Source organism: Macaca thibetana, chromosome 17, assembly GCF_024542745.1.
Source record: "Macaca thibetana thibetana isolate TM-01 chromosome 17, ASM2454274v1, whole genome shotgun sequence".
NCBI classification, from domain to species: Eukaryota; Metazoa; Chordata; class Mammalia; order Primates; family Cercopithecidae; genus Macaca; species Macaca thibetana.
In genome coordinates this window covers 19701417-19718042 of record NC_065594.1, presented here as the reverse complement: position 1 = coordinate 19718042, position 16626 = coordinate 19701417, and the positions used below count along the sequence as shown (strand labels likewise).

The 16626-nt window shown below is 37.7% G+C and overlaps 1 protein-coding gene and 1 pseudogene across 6 annotated transcripts in view; both read left to right on the top strand.

Moving 5' to 3' along the window:
- The window catches only part of ELF1 (E74 like ETS transcription factor 1), a 115242-nt gene that overhangs the window by 50386 nt on the left and 48230 nt on the right, over positions 1-16626 (top strand). Inside the window, exon 1 of one of the 6 annotated variants that reach the window (XM_050766128.1) lies at positions 11136-16116. The exons of the other annotated variants lie outside the window; for them this stretch is intronic. The gene's annotated coding sequence lies outside the window, so the exon portion shown is untranslated. Of the gene's footprint in view, positions 1-11135; positions 16117-16626 lie in introns of those variants that run through there. 6 annotated transcript variants of the gene reach the window in all.
- LOC126940345 (regulator of G-protein signaling 17-like) lies at positions 5697-10956 on the top strand (annotated as a pseudogene).

Here is a 16626-nt window from a genome sequence, read left to right as displayed (position 1 = left end):
TAAATCTTTATTCTGTATATGTTTTACTTACTAATTGTATTTAAAGTTTGCTTCTATCTAAGATTTGTACAACAGTTAAATATAAAGTTAATGTATAATTTGTAAATACCAAATACAGGCATACATCAGTTAATGACTGGGATACATTCTGAGAAATGAATCATTAGGTGATTTCGTCCTTTTGCAAAAAATCACAGAATGTACCTACACAAACCAAGATGGTATAGCCTACTGCACACCTAGGCTATATGGTATAGCCTGTTGCTCCTAAGGTACAAACCTGTATAGTATGTTACTGTACTGAATAATATAGGTAATTTTAACACAATGGCAAGTATTTGCGTATTTAAACAAACATAGAAAAGGTGCAGTAAAAACACGGTATTATCATCTTAGGGGACTACTGTTGTTTATCTGCTCCATTGTTCACCAGAATGTTATATGGCAAATGACTGTATATATCTTATATATATATATCTTATATATATATATACAGTCATATATATCTTATATATATCTAAGCCCTCATCTTGTGGTTTTGCTGCTTCTTTTGTTTTGTTTTTTTGAGACAGGGTCTCTCTGTCTTCCCTGCTGGAGTACAGTGATGCTATCTCATCTCACTGCAACCTCCACCTCCTGGGCTGAAGTGATCCTCCCGCCTCAACCTCACGAGTAAGCTGAGACTGCAGGCTCACACCACCACACCCAGCTAATTTTTGTATTTTTGTAGAGATGAGGTTTCACCTTTTTGCCCAGGCTGATCTCAAACTCCTGGGCTCAAGTGATCTGACCACCTTGGCCTCCCAAAGTGCTGGGATTATGTGCATGAGCCACTGCGCCCAGCCTGCTTCTTGTTTTTTGGGTTCATTTGAGTTTAGAAACTTAGCTGATTGCCAGACAGTTGCAAAGATGATTGTAGGAAGAATCTCATTTTAGAGATCCTGACATGAAACATCAGAACTCTTTTGATGATATCCAAGCTGATTTAAAATCGTTTTATGTAATTTAAAGAAGAAAAGAGGATATTGGGCGTGGTGGCTCACACCTGTAATCCCAGCACTTTGGGAGGCCAAGGTGGGAGGAACGCTTGAGCCTGGGAGTTTGAGACCAGCCTGGGGAACATATCAAGACCCCATCTCTTAAAAAATAAAGAAAAAAGATGGCTGGGTGCGGTGGCTCACACCTGTAATTCCAGCACTTTGGGAGGCCGAGGCAGGTGGATTATAAGGTCAGGAGTTCGAAACCAGCCTGGCCAATGTGGTGAAACATCATCTCTACTAAAAATACAAAAATTAGCCCCGCGTGGTGGCTGGTGCCTGTAGTCCCAGTTATTCGGGAGGCAGAGGCAGAAGAATCACTTGAACCTGGGAGGCGGAGGTTGCAGTGAGCGAGATTGCGCCACTGCACTCCAGCCTAGGCAACAGAGCGAGACTCCGTCTCCAAAGAAAAAAAAGATTGAAATAATAAATGAAGAAGAAAAGAGGTAGACTGTGAAAACAGATCATTCAGGGTTTTTTTTTTCACACACACATGGGGAGCAGGAAGTTTTGTGCACAAGGAATCTTAAAGTCTCAAATGTATTGGTAACTTGGGAAAAGATGGAAATGTTTATTTCCCTGGAGATTACGTCCTTAAACATGGTTGCACTGTGACTTGAAAGAGGATCCTAAAATGTCACAGGAACAAAAGGTTGTGATTGTCAGAGAATAGTTGGAAAGGTCTGGATTCAGTGGCAGTGAGTACAGACAGAAAGCCTGGAAAGAGGTTGTATATATTGGGTTCTTGGTGGGATTAAGGCAGGGCTGACTTCGGCTTCTTTAATAATAGTGGGATGGGGAAGTGGGGGAACTATAAAATGCAGAAATGCTGGAATGTTGTTTTTGAGATGATAGTGAAGAGTATTAAAATTGTGTTGGAGCTATACTTAAAAAAAAAAAAGACTTTATTTTTTAGAGCCATTTTAGATTCACAGTAAAATTGAGAGGAAAGTACAAATATTTCCCATATACCTCCTGCCCCTGAACATGCATAACCTCCCCATTATCAGCCTCTCGCTAATCAGCACCTGCACCAGAGCAGTGCACTTGTTACAGCTGATGAACCTGCACTGACACTTTGTCACTTGAAGTTCATAGTTTGCATTAGGGTTCACTTGTGATGGTGTACATTTTACGAGTTTGGGCAAATATCACTTAGTAATAGGCATTTAAGTTTCCACATGTGTTTTTGTGGCTTGATAGCTTGTTTCTCTTTAGTGCTGAATAATATTTCATTATGTGGATGCACTACAGTTTGTTAATTCACCTACTGAAGGACATCTTGGTTGCTTACAAGTTTTGGCAGTTATGAATAAAGCTGCTATAAACATCCACGTGCAGGTTTTGTGTGGACATAAGTTTTTACTTCCTTCGGGTAAATACCAAGGAGCACAGCTCTGGTGTAAGAGTGTGTTTAGTTTTGTAAGAGACTGCCAGACTGTCTTCCAAAGTGTACCATTTTCTATTCCTACCAGCAGTGAATGAGAATTCCTGTTGTTCCACATCCTTGCCAGCTTTTGGTGTTGTCAGTGTTCTGGATTTTGGCCATTCTAATAGGTTTGTGGTGGCACCTCATTGTCATTTTAGTTTGCATTTCTCTAATGACATATGGCGTGGGGCTTCTTTTCATATGCTAATCTGTATACCTTCTTTGCTGAGGTGTCTGTTAAGGTCTTTGGCCTGTTTTAAAATCAGGCTATTTTCTCTGAGTTTTGAGAGGTGCTTGCATATTTTAGATAACAGTCCTTTAATCTGTGGTTTGTCTTTTCATTCTCTTGACGTTGTCTTTCACAGAGCAAAAATTTTTAATTTTAATGAAGTTCAGCTTACAAATTCTTTCTTTGATGAGTCCTGCATTTGGTATCTATAAAAAGTCATCACCAAACCCATGTTCACCTAGATTTTTATCCTATGTTATATATTAGGTGTGCGATCCATTTTGAGTTAATATTTGTGAAGAGTATAAGGTCTGTGTCTAGATGATGATTATTATTATTTTTCTATGTGGATATCCAGTTTTTCTACCACTGTTGGTTGAAAAACTGTCTTTTTTTAATTGTATTGCCTTTGTCCTTTGACAAAGATGGTTGACTATATTTATGTGGTGCCATTATCCGTGCTCTCTCTTCTGTTTCATTGATCTATTTTGTTCTTTTCACCGGTACCTCACTGTCTTGATTACTGTAGGTTATAGGTGTACTTTTAAGCTTGATCCATAGAATATTTCCATTCACTTCTCCAGTGCAGGTATTCAGACATCCTGTCTTACAAATCTGACTACCATTTCCTCATACCTTCCACATCACGAGGAGCTATTTTAGCATTGTTAGTAGATTTGGAGTTTTGCTTGTAGGCGATGGAAGCTATTAATTACTTGTCAGAGAAGTAAGTTGATCATATTTTCACTTTTGCTGAATGACTTCTACTCCAGGCTGAAGAGCCACTGGAGTGGGGCTAGAATAGAGGTAGTAAGGGCCGATCAAATAAATATGTGAAAGAGCATATCACCTAATAATGAGCATGAAGTGATTTAGATGACTTTTAAATCTTGCTTTCAGTTGTTGGTGTGCCTCCCTGTAAGAGTGAAACTTCTTATAACAGAATACAGTTTCTACCAGAAGAGAGTTATGCTGTGTAGGAATTGGAGGTGGGGGAGGCGTGTCATGTAGCAAAATCTCCTGAGGAACTTTGAAACAACATATCCCTGGCTTTTCACCCCCAATCAGTGCCAGCATGAAACAGTTACTAATGGGAATCTGCTGTATTCTTAGATGGGGGAACCAGTGCACTAGAGCATGTCTTTTCTAAGAAAATGAAAATATTAACTGGGAGAATAAAGGGTCACAGAAATGAAACAATTTCCTTGCAAGTTAAATCTTGCTTGTTGGAGAGAGAAATTTTTTAACTGCCTGAACAGGTTTTGCTGATAAAGATGTTTTAGCATGTTTATGTTTTTTTTTTTTTTTTTTTTTTTTTTTTTTGAGACGGAGTCTCGCTCTATTGCCCAGGCTGGACTGCAGTGGCTGGATCTCAGCTCACTGCAAGCTCGGCCTCCCAGGTTTATGCCATTCTCCTGCCTCAGCCTCCCGAGTAGCTGGGACTACAGGCGCCCGCCACCTCGCCCGGTTAGTTTTTCCCATTTTTTAGTAGAGACGGGGTTTCACCGTGTTAGCCAGGATGGTCTCGATCTCCCGACCTCATGATCCACCCGTCTCGGCCTCCCAAAGTGCTGGGATTACAGGCTTGAGCCACCGTGCCCGGCCTATGTTTTCTTTTTAATGAACAGAATTAAAACAGTATCTCGTAACTGTTAGATATTTCTCTTGTTTGTTGATTTCATTAATTTTGAGACTGAATCTTGCTCTGTCACCCAGGCTGGAGGGCAGTGGTACCATCTCAGCTCACTGCAATCTCTACCTCCCGGGTTCAAGTGATTCTCGTGCCTTAGCCTCCAAGTACCTGGGATTACAGGCATTCCCCCAACACACCTGGGTAATTTTTGTATTTTTAATAGAGAAGAGGTTTCACCATGTAGGCCAAGCTGGTCTTGAAGTCCTGACCTCAAGTGATCTGCCCTCCTGGGCTTCCCAAAGTCCTGGGATTATAGGCATGAGCCACTACACCTGGCTGATATTTCTCTTTTGATTTTGAATTCTCTTTGTTTTCAGAACATGCTCAAAAAAAGAGTTAAACTTGAGACCACAGGTATGGACAGGTCTAGGTATTCAGTCTGTTTGGCTGTTTTGCAGGGTGCTATAAATGCTGCCCTGGTTGGTATCAATGTATTCTGATACCAGGTTTGCCCAAGTGGCCAATGATGGGAAGTGAAGAACTATGTGAAAGAACTGGAATTTCAGGTTTGGGTAGTGAGTAATTGTGGCCCTGCCTTCAGAGTCCTGGAACTGTTCACCTGGTTGTCAGCAAAAAGGCAAACACATAGAGAAATCAGTCTGTTTAGTTTCATCATATATATATATATATTTTATTATTAGCATGGTTGAAGCTAAGGTGACCTTGATCAAGTTGCCAAAACCTGTTTCAGGTTTGTTTAAGTCACCAGAAGTTTGATTGGGACATCCTATACAAAAAAACATCGATTTGTGCTTTATTTACATAAAAATAAAACTGTACTTTTGATAACATCCTGGGCACTTCCCTCTGCTTACTCCCCCTCAATTAAAAAATGCCTAATTTAAATTAACCCAGCCAGGTGCAGTGGTTCATGCCTATAATCCCAGCACTTTGGGAGGCCTAGGCAGGAGGATTGCTTGACCTCAGAAGTTTGAGATCAGCTTCGACAAGATGGTGAGACCCCTTCTCTACAAAAGAAATGATTAAAAAATTACCCAGGTATGGTAGTACATACCTATAGCCCCAGCTACTCAGGAGGCTGAAGCAGGAGGATCGCTTGATGCCAGGAGTTTGAGGCCATAGTGAGCAAGGATCATGCCACCGCACTCCAGCCTGGGCAACAATGAGACCCTGTCTCTAAAAAATAAATATAAATTAGCTCCTCACCAGCTGGGTGCTTAAGTTGGGCGGATAGTAGCAAACCAGCTCCACTAGAGGACCGAGCCGCCCAGCCCTGCTACCCCAGACCCATCGGTGCGCTGCCCACACCTCCAGGCAGCTGGCCAATTGGGTCCTGAAGTAGCTGAAATGTGAAAAAGGCAGCAGTCCCAAAATGAAGGAACACCTGCTGTGTCTCAGGCACCTGGAAACCAAAGGCTCAACAACATCTGTTGCTTTCGTTGGTGCTGTTGTTTCAGCTGCTCCTGCCTCACTGTTAGGAATGAAGAAAGAGGGGAAAATGCAGGAATAACCACACACACTACGAAAACGGAGAGTATCCAGGTCTTAGAGGAATGCCAAAACCCCACTGCAGAGGAAGTCTTGCCCTGGTCTCAAAATTTTGACAAGATGATGAAGTCCCCAGCAGGGAGACACCTTTTCAGAGAGTTCCTCTGAACAGAATACAACGAAGAGAACCTACTTTTCTGGCTTGCCTGTGAAGACTTAAAGAAAGAACAGAACAAAAAAGTAATCAAAGAAAAGAGAGAAGGCTAGAATGATAAATGAAGATTACATTTCTATACTATCACCAAAAGAGGTCAGTCTTGATTCTCAAGTTAGAGAATTCTCCAGTTAGAGAGGTGATCAATAGAAATCTGTTGGATCCTAATCCTCACAGGTATAGTCCTCTCCAACCCCAAGTGACACCGTTTCAGATGAATTCAAGGGGATGTTCAAGACTTTGACTCTAATGAAAATACTACAAAAGGCGAAATACTGCCCCAACTGATAGAAGGTCCCAGTTTGGGAACTGATTTTATTCCTATGACAAAAGCTCTTAAGACGAGTAGGGAGAAGGAACACTATCAAGCATTGATGACAATAACCAAATGTAATATTTTAAAATATGTCATATGTGCAATGTGAAATTCATTCTTCTTTCATTATTTCTCATATTAAATCTCATTTCAGAAATTTTAGGATTTTAAAACTGTTGACTTATACCTAACTGCTATCACTGCATTATAGCTTTTAAACAGTTAGAAATAAACATTTTAGAATAATAAACAGATTGTGTTTCTGTCCTAAGCTTAGATACATTTCCTTTCTAAAGATCTAACTCTTATTGCTGTATTAAAAGAATGCCACATACAGTGCTTACTAAAGGAAATGTGTGTCCACAGGTGCACTTAGGGAGCATAGTGTAAACACATCAGGAACTTAAAATTACAAATTTTATTTCGAGTTACATTTCTGTCTCAGGTGACTTTGGGCAAATCATTTATCTTCTCTGAGTTCATTTTCTCATCTGCAAATGACAAATATACTTAATTATCAGGATGGCTATGAGCATTAAATAAAACAAACATGGAAAGAATAAAATATGACATTATTTTATCAAAGTTCTTCAACTCAATAGTTATTTTATGCTTGTTTTAAATGTCATTTTAATGCACTTTCCCCTATTTTTTTCCAAAACATACATTAAACATCTGATGTAGCTATTCATCAAAACATACAATCATATTTTAAGATGGAACACTGTATCAGTGTTACTGCTTTGCTTGTGATCCCAAATCACTTTCAATTCACCATCACCTCAAATCTATAGAAATGTTTCTGAATGACATAGATAGATAGATAGATAGATAGATAGATAGATAGATAGATAGATACAATTGTAGGTTAAAATTAAAGTTTAAATAAGATAAATCATTTGAAACTTTTATTTCCAAAGGAAATAAAAACAACATTCCCAAGGACAGAAATAATACCAAGTTATTTGCTAAATATATAAATGAGTTATAGGCCCAAGACTAAGATATAAGAGATTGACAATTAGAAAACACTTTTTAATATTAAGGTAGTATGATTTTCTTTAACAATTTTACAATGAAAATAAAAACTTAATAAAAGGTAGTAATGGGCCGGGCATATACTTGGGGAGGCTAAGGCGAGAGGATCACTTGAGCCCAGGAGTTCCAGACCTGTCTGTGCAACAAAGTGAGACCCTGACTCTAAGAAAAAATAAAAATGTTTAAAATAAAAATAAAATTTTAAATAGTAATGTGTCCACGAAACCTTTAATTTTAGAGTAGTTTTATATTTACAGAAAAACTGCAAATACCCATAAAGATCTGTGGGACATCTGTCAAAATTAATGAACCAATATTGGTCATTAAGTTCATACTTTATTCAGATTTCCTTAGTTTTTAACCGAATGTCCATTTTCTGTCCCAGGATCCCATTCAGGATACCACATTGCATTTAGTTGTTATGTTTCCTTTGGCTTCTCTTAGTTGTGACAGTTTCTGAAACTTTCCTTGTTTTTGATGACAATTTTGAGAAATAAACTGGTATTTTGTGGAATGTCCCTCTGTTTTCTTTCATTTCATGATGTTTTTCTCATGACTAGACATGGGTTTGGTTTTTGGAAGAACACAAAGGTAAAGTGCCATGCTTATCACATGATATCAAAGGTACATGCCATCATCAGGATTCCTCTTAGCTGTGACAGTTTCTCAAACTTTAGGCTACTCTTAGCTGTTGATGTTAACCTTGATCACTTACCTGAGTTAGCATCTATTATGTTTCTCCATTGTAAAGTAACACTTTTTTGTTTGTTTGTTTGTTTTTGAGATGGAGTCTTGCTCTGTCTCCAGGCTGGAGTGCAGTGACGCAATCTCACTGCAACCTCCGTCTCCCGGGTTCAAGCAATTCTCCTGCTTTAGCCTCCTGAGTAGCTGGGACTATAGGCACATGCTACCAAGCCCAGCTGATTTTTGTATTTTTATTAGAGACAGGATTTTACTCTGTTGCCCAGGCTGGTCTCGAACTCCTGAGCTCAGGCATTCCACCTGCCTCAGCCTCCCAAAGTGCTGGGATTACAAGTTTGAGCCACTGCACCCGGCCGAAGTAATACATTTTTAAAGAGATTATATTGAAGGTAAATTTTGTGGACATTTACACTGAGCTAAACAAATTCTGAGCAGATTCTTCAACCCTAATATTAGGTTCCATTAAGTGATTACTAATAAATGCTATAAAGAAAATACAGTAAAGTAGAAAAATAAAACTCCAAAAGTCTTAGCCTGAATATTCACCTAATAGAAGTGAAAGTGAATTTTTCCCTTGAACTATCTGCGTAAATAATTACAATAGTCCTCCATATATTTTCAACATTAAATATCTTAGTCTTACTAATTGTCATAAGAGGTAACTTAAATTTAAACTGGCCATTTTGCTTAGTGCATTTCTATACTGCCCTCCACTAACCAATGAACACTGAATATTGAAATAATGTAAAAGGCCTGATGTATTTCCCGCCGGCTTTAACCAATTTGTCATAAATATGTTTCTTGTATGTGATTTTTAAATGTTTGCTAAATAATGTGTCTGGTTTTGTAAAATGATGTATCGAATGTGTATAATTTTTTACTACCATGTTCATCATACTTAATCTATATCCATATATTGTACTCCACCAATATTTATTAGTGGACAATAAAGAAGTTTTGAATGCATGAATACAGCTTAAGAGGCACCACACTTGGTTATTTTGCAATACCAGAATAACAGTGGGTACTCATAAATTGAATAGATAATCCAGATTATGTTTCCTCCAACTTAAGTTTTTGTTTTTTTTAATTTCCCTTTCCTAGAATCAATTTTATCATTTTACCTATGTACAATAACATACTTCTGGAAAATGCTAGGATTTTCACCATGTAGTAGAATTTGAGCATAACAGTAATGTAAAATTCAGAAGTCTCAAACTAGGTAGCTTTCTTTGAGTTTTCAAAGTAAATCAAAATAGAGCTGTTTTCATTTTACTATATTGTGGAAATCTATGAATGTTACTGTAAAATGCATATGCATTACACTGACTTAAAATGTTTTGAATTAATAAAGAATTCAACAATGAAAAAATTTAATTAAAAAATAAAAGTGCTTAATTTTAAGTAGCTATCTTGCATAGCTACCTAAAATATATTCATAGTAAATACATGGTACCTGTTTAGATTGCAAAAATGTAGTTTTAAACGTTTTCTCAGCTTTCTTAAATTTGTTGAATATTTGAAAAAAATTAAATGAAAAGTTGGGGTATAGAAACATTTTCTTTTTCAATTATGAGAACACTGAGTGCAATGAAATGATTTGTTTGCCTTGTGACATTAACTTGTGTTTTTTTTCCTTCAATTTTGTGTGTAGAGTACCTGGTTTAGAGAAAGCAGGAACTGAGAAAGTATGACTATTTTTTGGGAAAGTTCAAATCTGGTTACTTAACTATACCTACGTTTTGGGATGTTTCTTTTTTGTTTTTTCCATAGTCACATATTTTAATGTAAATTCTAGCAATACTGTACTTAAAATAACTAGAAAGGCTGGGCACAGTGACTCATGCCTGTAATCCCAGCACTTTGGGAGGCTGAGGTGGGCAGATCACTTGAGCTCAGGAGTTCAAGACCAGCTTGAGCAACATAGTGAGACACCACCTCTACTGAAATTACAAAAATTAGCCAGACGTGGTGGTGCACACCTGTAGTCCCAGCTACTTGGGAGGCTGAGGCATGAGAATCGCTTGAACCCTAGCGGAAGTGGCAGTGAGCCAAGATCGTGCCACGGCACTCCAGCGTGAGCGATAGAGCAAGACTCTGTCTCAAAAAGAAAAAAAAATAACTAGAAAGAAAAATGTCAGTACAAATCTATTTTGAAGTATTTTAATGAGTTACTAACTTGTGGTAGCCTTCTAAAAAGGCTATATATGTTTGCTTTTTACTTTTTAGGCTGAGTGAAAATGTAAGGCAAGGTGATATGATATAGTAAACTTGGGAGATAATGATAGTAAAACTTTAAGATTTAAAGCAGTAAATAGGGAAATCTACAAACCCCCTGCACCAGTTGTTTCAGTTAAAATTATGGTTGAAAATGATTTATCCCGAGTATCAAGAGGTTGCATAATATATAAAAGCATTTTAATTGACAGTTGTACTGGGGTATGGTAAGGTACTTTTGCTAAGTATTTGTCTAGGAGATTTCTTATTTTTCCAGATATTTTGCTATGGAAAAAATATTAATGAAGTTCTATTAATATAGATACAAAGATACCAGTAGGAAATCTGGGCTTTTTCTTGCTTTCTTTGCCACTAACTAGCTGTGTGTCCTTGGACACATCAGAATGTTCTAGGCCTAAATTCCTTATCTTTTCGGTGAATGTGTTGTCCTAGGTAATCCTTAGATCTTTTTCAGCTCTAATATCCTGTGATTTCACACTTTTTAGACTGAGACTTGGCAATCTTTGGAAGACTGTGTGCAATTTATCTTCATACCACTGACTTCATATCTGCTGGGAGCTAGTATAGAGCATTCTACCGTATTATAATAGAAAACAGATTTTTTTTTTTCTTTTTTTAGGGGGAATCTCCCTCTGTCGCCCAGGCTGGAGTGCAGTGGCCGGATCTCAGCTCACTGCAAGCTCCGCCTCCCGGGTTCACGCCATTCTTCTGCCTCAGCCTCCCGAGTAGCTGGTACTACAGGTGCCCGCCACCTCACCCGGCTAGTTTTTTGTATTTTTTAGTAGAGACGGGGTTTCACCGTGTTAGCCAAGATGGTCTTGATCTCCTGACCTCATGATCCGCCCGTCTTGGCCTCCCAAAGTGCTGGGATTACAGGCTTGAGCCACCGCGCCCGGCCGAAAACAGATTTTTTAAAAGGCCAAACTATGGTCCATCCCACAGGAATTAAGTCATTACAGATTATGGATTTATTGCTTGCTTCTCATTTCTACTTTGTATAACTTCTCTTCTCTCACTTTCTTACTCTGTTTTCTTTCATTTCTGTTATATTTTTTCTAATGGTCTTTCCAAATACTGCATTTCTTATCATGGCTATCTGTATATATTGAAAAGAGCCCTTCGTTAGGTTACCACATCTTGTGAAAGTTCTTTCTGTTCAGTTACTTGGTATCTAGAGTTACTGTGGCATTCTAGTTTTTTAGATACTGCCAACCTACAAACATAGCATATGTATATAAACAGACACACGGTCTGAATTACATATTTTATTGGAGAAGTCATTCAAGCACCTCATTCCTTTAAGCTGGAGTATTTCACCTTCTTTATCCCAGAATTGTCCGATCTAAAACCTTTTTGCTTGTTTGATTGATTCGCTTTATATATTAGTTTTCTTTTTTTTTGAGATGGAGTCTTGCTCTGTTGCCCAGGGTAGAGTACAGAGGTGCGCCTTGGCTCACCGCAACTTCCTCCTCCCGGGTTCAAGCAATTCTCCTGCGTCAGCGTCCCAAGTAGCTGGGATTACAGGTGCTCACCACCATGCCCGGCTAATTTTCTTGTATTTTTGGTAGGGATGGGGTTTCACCATGTGGTCAGGCTGGTCTCAAACTCCTGACCTCAGGTAATTTACCCGCCTCAGCCTCCCAAACAAAGTGCTGGGATACAGATGTGAGCCATGGCACCGGACTAGTTATTAATTTTCACCATAAGCATTTGGTACCATAGTACCTTAAAAGGAGAGCAATGATTTTCTAAAAATATATTTATGAATTCATGGGTTTAATATCCTTGTGTCTAAAAACCTTTCTGAAGGAATCTTAAATTTACATTCAATCATTGATCAATTTTGACTATCATATGTCTTTTTAGTACCTAAAATCTTCTATAATAAATTAAACAAGTAACCATTTGAATTGGTTATAGTAGCTAGTAGTGTGGCTGAGGGTACTGTGTTCACCATCAGTGAAGTCATTTTGTTTGGAATGAGGCATGATGGGACTCTGTGTTAGGGAAGTTTGCCAGACAGAGTGAAGTCCTAGCCTTGAAGCACCAGGATTTGTTAAAAAAAACGCCAAACTTTTAAGCACTGGAATAGAATTATACTTTTGTTGATAATGGGCTATAATGTTCTTTTTTTGGAGTCTGGCGAATAGCTGTGGTAATGGAGACCTCCAGGGAGTACAGAAATGAGACTTAAGGAATTATTAGTTACCTAGCATGCACCTGTCACATATCTCTTGCGTATACTTACAGTGCTAAAGAAGCTCATGTTAACTCAGTGCATGTTATGCGCCAAGTATTCTGCACATGCATTTTTGCATCTACACAACAGCTCTAGGTTTTAGTATTACTTACTTCACCCATTTTACAGAAGGAGAAAACTTGAGACTGATACCTATTTTACGGAAAGAGGAGACTGAGCCACCAAACAAGTAACTGATCCAAGGTCACACTGTAGAGGATTGCCACCCAAGCAGTCTGACTCCAGAGCCTGTTCTCTGAACTGCTTTGTGTTACCATTTAACTCCAAAGCTTATCTTAGGGATGAGAGGTTAGGAACCTTGTTGCTAAGTATTCCTGTAGCATGTCTCCTTGGAGAATAAGAATATGGTCTTGCCCCAATTAGGAGACATCTGAGCCAGCCTGAGATTTTTTTATTATCTCGTAGATGTCTGCCTGGATGCCCTCTGAAAACTGTGCAAATAAGTTGACTGCTTATGTCTGTGTGATGAAGAAGTAGTTTCACTTATATTTTTTCTTGTTACTTTATAAAGACTGACACTTTGAAAAAGCATGTTTGAGAACTATTAATACAGCAAAGTCCTTCCTAGCTATAACAGATAATTAAGGACCTTTCAATTTGTTGGGTTAGAACAGAAACCTTTTTTCTGAGTGGCCATATTTTTTTTCCATCTAAGAGCATATTTGAGGAATTAGATGATGCATTTAGTTTTAGACATGTTTTTTACACACTGACTTCAAGGGGCACTGATGTATATTTGTCTGATAGTTTAGTGACTGGATTTGGAGCTCAAAAGCTGAACCTAGAGATGAAGATTTAAAAATTTTTTGATATATGCATTTACTTAATCTGTTATAAACTGTTATAGCAGAAAGGACTTTGGTGGATTTTAGAGGCCCGGCTGTATGTTATAGCTTAAGTCCTGATTTAGGAAACAAAAATTCTAGTTTTAGTTCTGTTTTGCTTGTAGACTGTGAGAACTTGCCCACCCCAATTTACTAATCAAAAATGGATTCATTGATTTAGATCTTCAGTCTTATCTATTACTGAAAGAAATGTAAGATACCTGGGCCTTGTTATCAAAGATTGTAAGAATCTTTGGTGTCTCTGGGTGCTCCCTCTGGATCAGGTATCAGAAAATGTATTCTCAAGAATCACGTTGATACCATAGGGTATATAAGTACACAGGGGAGAGGAAGAGGAGCAGGAAAGATGACAGAGCATCAAAGACACGATTAAGCCAGTAAAATGCTTTTCTTTACTTACACATTTTCAGTTTATGGACTTCTCTATAGAAATAAGCAAAAACGACATGCCTGAGCAAACGTGTCTTTTTCTGCCGCAATAAGTGGCTTAGTGATTGTGGGAAGCCATTTCAGTTTTGATATATTACTGTTGGTTGTTAGTGTGTACTATAAGGTGTGGGTATGTTGATTACTTATCCTGATTTTTTAGATTTCTGAAAGACAACTGTTTAAAGCACAGTAGCAGTGTGGAAGTGCTGATAAGAAAAGGTACATGATAGGAAAAGAAAGTGAAACTTAAATTTACCTAGATGTATTCACACTGGCCATTGGCACAATGTCATTTTGCATTTATGAACAAATGGATTTTGAAATAGCCTTCTGGAACCTAATCTTTTACAGAGAAACTTCTGTATCAGCAAACATCCCTTGATTCTGGTTATATTTTCTTACTCTGGTTTTTCAAACTTATGATAATAGTTTCCTCTTTATCAGGAGTACGTCAGTTATTCTTTTTAAAATAAAGGATATTTGTAGAAATAGCTTAAATATCTAATTATATTTATTTATTGAACACAGAGTCTTATTCTGTAATACAAGCTGGAGTGCAGTGACAATCATGGCTCACTACAGCCTTGAACTCCTAGGCTCAAGCGATCCTCCTGCCTCAGCCTCCTGAGTAGCTGGGATCAAAAATGCACACACACCAACACAGCCAGCTAATTTTTTATTTTTTGTAAAGACGAGGTCTTGCTATGTTGCCCCGGCTGGTCTTGAATTCTTAGTCTCAAGTGACTCCTTCCCCACTAGCCCCCCAAATTCTGGTGTTACAGGTGTAAGCCACCATGCCTGGCCTGATAAGATATTTAAAACAGTATTTGTCATTAATATAATCCTTTTTGTCATCACTGTGGGCACACAGGTTTGGGAGGTACAGAAGAAATTTTAGACAATGGTTATTTCCTCAGAAGAGGTTTTGCTGCAATTGTCTTGGTGACTGGCACATTGCCTTGCAAATAATTGGCACTCAAACATGTATTCAGTTGAATTAAGGGAACACAGTTTTCAAATGTGAGACAATGTACTACAATTAATGCTAAATCGGTTCTACAGACAGTAATTGCTGTGTTTTTGAAAGGAGCAGTCCTTACAGTTTGAGGCATAGATGTTGGGAGGCTTTGTGAAATAAATGGGACTTGAGCATTGAATGGAAAAGATGGGATTGAATGCTGGCAAGTTGAAGGGGGGTGTGTTGCAAGCATGGGAAATAACAGAAGTTGAGAAAAGAGGCAAGATTGAATAGTTTGTGTGGAGGAACATAAGGCAGGTCTGCTATAGGGAATTTGGTTGGATAATTAAGGAAAAAGGTATTATAAATAATAATAAGTACAAGACCAAATGTATCTATCTGTGATCAATTTAGATCAAAACACTTTTTTTTCCTCTTCTAGATACGGTACCTTGCTCAAAAACCACCTGAATGTGCTAAAAATACTTTCCCAGTGTTGGAGTTAAACTTCCTGTTAAAAGGGAGTGGATGAGAGTGGGAAATTTGCTGGGTTGGAATTTAGTGTAGTGAGTAGAAATGTCATCTTGAATTGAATTCTTAATTCTTACTTTATTTTGAGTTCCTGCTAGGAAAATCACAGTCATCCATGATGGCCCTTAAAGCCCAGAACACACAGGGACTTGGCTTTACAGAAATTAGGAAGTCGATTAAGGGATTTGGCTAGCACGTACTAGCTGGATTTATGTTTTCAGGGAAACTGATTCACCAGGTCAGCTTCATCCCCAGACTTATCTCTTTAAAATTATTAGGAAATTACTGGCCATCCTTTCCTTGGAGTCAACTTCTGTTTTAAAGTGTTTGTATTAAAACTGCAAATGCTAATTCAAAGAACTAGATGTTATTTAATGTGATTATTTTTATATCTTTCTTTTTATGCCACATTTATGGCCATCATCATTTGATGAAAATGTAATAAGATTGTGCTGAACACCTGAAGAATTTTTTCCTTTTGTTAGTATTGATAACTTTTTTTTTTTAAATAGGCAAACATTTTTGGCAGACATTTTAAAAGCCTTTCTCCCTTTGCTATGAAATTGTTTTCACTGCTAAGTTGCGTTTCTGTTTTTCTGCTATTGTAAAGTGCAGCTCTTTGCATGTTCTAATTTGCCATGACGTGGTCAAGTGCTGTTTCCTTCCTGTTGCTTGCAAGCCTGTGCTAGAGATAAGGATACATTTCAGTGCATTAAAAAAGAAGCCACTGAAGACAGGCTTAAGCATGGTAATTTTTAAAACATTTTACTTATCAGAAGGCTTTTTAAAGAACAGAAAAAGTGGGCTTTAATTTCTGCTTATTTTTAACAGATTTAAAAATAGTTCTTACTAAACTTTAAATGTATTCGATTTTAAATCCTTATATAAATCCTCTATTAAAGGTGAAAATATGTATGTTATGAAATTACTCATGGGGTAGCAGTTTCTGTGTGTGTGCTTTGCTGAGTTGGTGAAAAGAAGGAAATTGTTTATATATCCTTTATTGCGATTACAACCCTCATTATTGCTGGGGTTTTTGACCTTTTTTTTTTTTTAATATTGAGTAACAGTAGTTTAACTATAGAGTGGGGGAGAGAGGCATAATTTTCAGTACTGAGAGATGATCTTAGCAGGAGCAAACTCTTCAAAGAAAATATGTAACTTTTTAAAAAGAGCATATGTTCGTTAGTCATGTCAATTTTATTTTAAAACGTTAATAATAAAAAAAATGCTTTGGCGATACCACCCTCTCTATCAG